Raw genomic sequence first — 6,000 nt, forward strand, 5'->3', positions numbered from 1 at the left:
GAGTGCTAACATTGCATTTTCCTTCCTTACTATTGACTCAACCTGCAAATTAACCTGTACAAGAAATCCCAAGTCCCTTTGCATCTCTGATTCCTTATATGCTCTGCATTTAGAAAACAATCTATGCCTTTTAATACTCTTTCTATGCTAGTTTATGTCTTAATTTGACACTAAACAGCTCCTATAAATCGTCTGAGCATCACTACTTAGGGAGGATTTTGAGGACTGGAATAGAATACAGCATGCATTTTCCAGGATGACGTTTGATCTATGAGAGTTAAAACGCAAGAGTAGATTTTACAGTCAAAATTTGCAGGAATTTATTATGAATAATTTGATCAAAGCATTCGAGATATCAATTTTAGAAAGCAAACTTCTCCACCGATCAATTAATATCTCAAAAGCAGAAGAAACAAAAGTTGAAAGCATGTACCACCAGTCTTATATACCCCACTGTTATAAGATAATTGAATGTTCCCCTAAGATAGACTCTTGACCTCACAATCTACCTCGTTTTGATCTTACTCTTTATTATCTACTGCACTACATTTTCCCTGTAGCTGCTGAACTTTATTCCGCATCCTGTTAGTGCTTTACCTTGTGCTACTCCAATACCCTCTGTAGTGATCTGATCTGTAAGAACAGTATGCAAGAGAAGGTTTTTATTGTAAAACGTTTGTACTTCAGTTTGGAAATGGAATTGGGATAGGTGAGGCAGACTGTTTGGGCTGAATGGCCCATTTTTGCTCCTATTTCATATTCTGATTTTGAAATTAGAAGGATTGGGATTACTAAATGCACATTCATGCATTTGAGCAAGATACAAAAGAATAACATAATTTCTAAGAGTATGAAGCTCAGTGTTGCAGTGCTACATTTATTCCACTCTAACATATGGAAGCGAATATTGAAAAATATCAAAACAAAATGAGGGTGACTCAAAGCTGTAGAAATGTGGTTTTTGAGGAGAATGATGTAAATATCTTGGAAGGACAGAGGAACAAATGAGGAAGTGCTGCCAGAAGCTGAAATAAGAAGAGAGCTGATATCATCAATCAGAAAACATCAGCTGGAATTTCTAGGACCTGTATTGAAGAAAGAAAAGCTCAAATATCTTTCAGAGATGGGAAAAATTGATGGAAGAAAAAGTTGTGGTCAACAGTGCATGACATTCATGAGCTACATCAAGGGATAGACAGGTAAATGTTTTGAAAAACTTATTAAAATGTCTCAGATTAAGGACAGGTGAGAGACATTGTCCCGCCAACATCACACATGCACGCGTGCATGCACCCGCCAAAAAATAAAAGACAGGTGAAAGACCATGATCGCCTACATCACATGACATAGTACATAATGATGATGATGATGTCTTATGGAATTGGTTCATTATTGTCACTTGCAGTGACAGCAATAAACCAATTTCAATTCCAGTTCCAGTTCCACACTGATTCCGGCTGCTTCAGGAATTCAGTATGACTGGGTAAAGTCCAAGAATTCGAACAAAACCTTCAAAAGTGAAGTTCAGAAAGAACGCCGCTTGTGGACAATGTGGGAAGGTTGGTAATCTCATTTACAAGAAGCCGCTGGGTCAACTCTTCATTGTAATGTTAATCACAGGAATTGAAGGATGAGGGACACTGGTATATGGAACAGGCCAGTGGATGTTGCAGTAGATTCATAAGAGTGAGCAAAGCCTACAGGGTCACACCAGAGTATTTAGTTCATTGCAAGTCCACTTCTAAGGTTGTGATCATAGACATAATGGCATAATTCACTCGCTGTGTGCCATATCGCATGATGTGGGCGATCATGGTCTTTCCATGGCCCATGATTGTTTTTGGCAAATGTTCCTACAGAAGGGGTTTGCCATTCCCTTCTTCTGGACAGTGTCTTTACAAGTCGGGTGATCCCAGCCGTTGCAAATATCCTTCAGAGATTGTCTGCCTGGTCTCAGTGGTCGCATCACCTGGACTTGTGATATGCACCAGCTGCTCATGCGACCACCCACCGCCTGCTCTCATGGCTTCACTTGACCCTGATCGGGGGCTAACCAGGTGCTACACCTCGCCCATGGGTATCCTGCAGGCTAGTGGAGGGAAGGAGCACCATTACACCTCTGGTAGAATAGTGGTCACGTTATTCGATTGCTAGGCAGAAACCTGGACTGTTCAGCTCCTACGGTGGAAGCTTTCCTACTCTCTTTAGTGGGAGTTCTGTAACACCCTCTCTTAGTGTTCACTCTGTGCTACTCTCTGTCAAACCCATGATCTGCCCATCACATTCATTATCCTTCCTCTTGTTCCTCAGATCCTTCTCTTTATTCCATGTTTTACTGTCCTCACCTATCAGATTCCATCTTCTTCTGCCCTTTATGTCTTCCACCTGCCACCTTTTTACAGTATTTCCTTTTCCCTTCTCCCCCATCCACTCACCTGGTTTCACCTAACAGAGGCTGGTTCCCCATTGGATTAATAATAATAACCATGAAATGACTTAACAGTTACAGTCAGAATCACTGACATATGTATGACTGACAGTGCAGGACATAAGAATTACTAAAAGTTACAAGAAAGAGAAAAAAATGTAACAAATAAACCAAAGGGGAATAGTGAGGTAGTGTCCAAGGATCATTCAGAGATCTGACGTCAGAGGGGAAGAAGCTGCTGCTAAAATGTTGAGTGTGGGTTTCCGGTCTCCTGTTCCTCCTCCTTGAAGGCAATGCTGAGAGGAAGGTATGCTCCGAGTGTTGAGGTCTATCTAACTAATATTTTTGGTGATGGAGATCATCTGTTTAAAATGGTGCTGAGTATTGGTAGTTTGGGTTGAGGTGTTCACCGAGCTTGCCAATTAGCTTGCAGATGTTTCATCACCAGTTGAGGTGATATCCTCAGTGTTCATTTGTTGGGGTTTCTCTCTGGGAGTGCTTTCGTCCTGATAACTCTGTAAACAAACATATCGAAATACTGCCATCCATGAACCTCTAAGAGCCAAAGAAACATAGGCCAAGAGATTTCAATAGTCAACTATATATATCCCCTAAGAAATAAACTATGCATTGTGTATGACTGGGTGTTGCAGGTTTGGTTCAATATTGGTATTGGTAGAGCCACAGCACCAAAGAAAAGGACAGCACATAAACTGACCCTTCAGCCCGTAGAACATGTCATAGAACATAGAACGTAGAAAAGTACAACACAGTACAGACCCTTCGGCCCACATTGTTGTGCCGACCCTTAAACCCTGCCTCCCTTATAAACACCCCCACCTTAAAATTCCTCCATATACCTGTCTAGTAGTCTCTTAAACTTCATTAGTGTATCTGCCTCCACCACTGACTCAGGCAGTGCATTCCACGCACCAACCACTCTCAAAGTAAAAAATCTTCCTCTAATATCCCCCTTGAACTTCCCACCCCTTACCTTAAAGCCATGTCCTCTTGTATTGAGCAGTGGTGCCCTGGGGAAGAGGCGCTGGCTATCCACTCTACCTATGCCTCTTATTATCTTGTACACCTCTATCATGTCTCCTCTCATCCTCCTTCTCTCCAAAGAGTAAAGCCCTAGCTCCCTTATGATCTTAAGCGTAAGATCATAATGAGGTCAATCTATCTCAGCAGCAATTTAATAGTTTTATCACAATGGGGTAGAAGCTGTCTTTGAGCCCATTGGTACATGCTTTCAGGCTCTTGTCATTTCTGCCTGATTGGAGCGGGGAGAAGGAGAATATCCAGGGTCAATGAGGTCCTTGATTATGTTGGATGTTTTACTGAGGCAACGAGTAGTATAGACAGAGTCCATGGCGGGAGGTGGGGGTGGCGGCTGGTTTCTGTGTTGTGCTGAGCTGTGTCCGCAACTATGCAGATTCTTGGGGTCACCTCAGAACCATTGTTATACCAAGCTACTACCCATCTATATACTGAGATACAGTTAAAAGCTTGTTCTGCATAGTGTTTATGCGGATCAGATCAGTACATTTGCACTGAGGTAGAAGGTGGTAAAACAACAACAGGGGCAGAATAAAGAGTAACAGCTACGGAGGGTGTGCAGGGCAGGTAAACAATACAATGCAAGGTCATCCAAGGTAAATTGTGATGTTGAATCCATCTTACTGTACTAAGCAGCAAGTTAATAGTTTCATTACAGTGGGGTAGAAGCTGTCCTTGATCTTGGTGGAATGTGTTTTCAGGCTTTTGTATTTTCTTCCCAATGACAGAGGGGAGAAGGAAAAAATGTCCATTCAAGCGGAGTAATAGCATGGTTGTGACATTATTGCACCACTGTTTGTTTCAATATGTGCAGGGTTTTTTTATGCAAAAGATGCCCTTGTACAACGACAGCAGAATCTTCTGTTGCAGGCGGAACTCTTATCAGCCAATAATGCAGAAGTGTAAAAGCAGAAACAGCGTTTCCAAATGTTGGAAGAACTAAAGTGCTTGAGGTGCCCGAGGCCATCTTTAATGAAGTCACTGAACACCAACCCACTTCCATTCAACGTCTCTCCCCGCCCTCGTATGTTCTGCCTCACTTCCTGCCGCAGCTGAACTGAAAGATCTCCAGCCAACAGATTTTAATGGGGAGGGGGTGCCTTTCTTTCAGGGGATTCTGCATTCAAGGGTCTAACTTTAGCCAAAAGTCAGGGACAAAGCTGAAGTAATCTGCTTTGCTGGATTGCATTACCACTCCCCTCATTGCAAGATGTCCGCTCCCTCTTTCAACATCATCGCGCCATTTTTTAAGGGGAAGTTGACACTGTACTGCGTGACAAGGAAATTGTCTTCAACAGAATCCCAGCGGCTCCAGGAAACAGGCGTATTTCACAGTGACTCCACAGTGACTGATAGAGTCTCTCCTGGTCTACAACTCCAAATCAAAGGCAGCAACACCCCTCCCAACCCGTCCTCTCCTCCCAACCCTTGAAGCTGCAGTTCTGACCTTTTAGGTGGTCCTGTGGAATGAAGGAATAATGTGGTAGATTGAGCTTGTTTCCTGCCCTCGCAGCCATCAGCTCACATCACAATGAAAGGCAAGGATTGATGTCTATGGCTGGTGGACTAGACCCATGGTAAAGGCAGACATTCAATTACCAAAGTGACTAAAAGTGCTCATGTAATTGTCACCGTGTCACCAGCCACTCTCTTCGTCAATAATCCGGAAATTTTATGGCACAAATAAGCAAACTTCAGACAGAAGTAACCCAAGGATCAACTTCAAAAACACTGACCTGGTTTCTCGTTCACTGTTGTTGCCTTTTCCTTGATTCAGTCAGAGAGCAGAGCTGGAGGTTATCACCCGTGGGGGTGGTGCTGTCTGCTCTCTGGGTTTAGAACTTCTGTGGGAGTCCGAGGATGCAGGTGACCTGGCTGGGAGGGGAAGGAGAGAGTGGCTTTGAGTCAGATCCTCCTCAGACAGTATGGGTCCACGAGCACCAAATTAGCCACTCAGAACCAACCACCTTCCCTTGCTGGTTACCATGACAACTGACCAATTTTTGAATATATTATAATTTTTAACACTGGCTTTAACTCCTTGGGTTGTTGTAAAAGTGCACATCAGTTTTCATGAGTCACAATAAATTCCAGAAAACTCAAGACCCTAAGGAATTCCACTGGGACAATCTAACATTTTTGCACTTTTATTTTTCTTAAATCGACTTTAATAGACCCTGCTGATTGGACCAATCAGGAGTCGCATTAAATGTGACTTCGGTTTTAATCTGATTGCTGCATCTGCCTTTGCAAGAGAAGAAAAAAAACCTGACACTTCTTCCTGGAATATGGGCAGTGGTTTCTGCCACAGGCGCTGTTGCTGCTTTCTTCACCAAGCTGCCTGGTGTGTCACTGAGTGATAAGGCTCATAATGCGAAAAAAAAACAGGCCACAGCCTTATCACTTCACCCTATCGCCCCAAGCACAAAGAGCTACATGTTTGTGCAGGGTACTTGACGTAGATGGGAGTTAATTGTCTAACTCTCTCTTACTCACACTCACATACACAAGCA

The 6,000-nt window shown here is 43.0% G+C and overlaps 1 protein-coding gene across 6 annotated transcripts in view; it reads right to left on the reverse strand.

Moving 5' to 3' along the window:
- LOC140196176 (muscleblind-like protein 1) overlaps positions 1-5,608 on the reverse strand; it is a 322,691-nt gene extending 317,083 nt beyond the window's left edge. For 2 of the 6 annotated variants that reach the window (XM_072254942.1, XM_072254941.1), the window contains exon 1: positions 5,224-5,603. The gene's annotated coding sequence lies outside the window, so the exon portion shown is untranslated. Of the gene's footprint in view, positions 1-5,223 lie in introns of all 6 variants that reach the window. The other 4 variants (XM_072254943.1, XM_072254940.1, XM_072254936.1 and 1 more) reach the window with 4 other exon arrangements.
- Positions 5,609-6,000: the final 392 nt, after the last annotated feature.

The sequence above is a fragment of the Mobula birostris genome, chromosome 4 (assembly GCF_030028105.1).
Source record: "Mobula birostris isolate sMobBir1 chromosome 4, sMobBir1.hap1, whole genome shotgun sequence".
NCBI lineage: Eukaryota > Metazoa > Chordata > Chondrichthyes > Myliobatiformes > Myliobatidae > Mobula > Mobula birostris.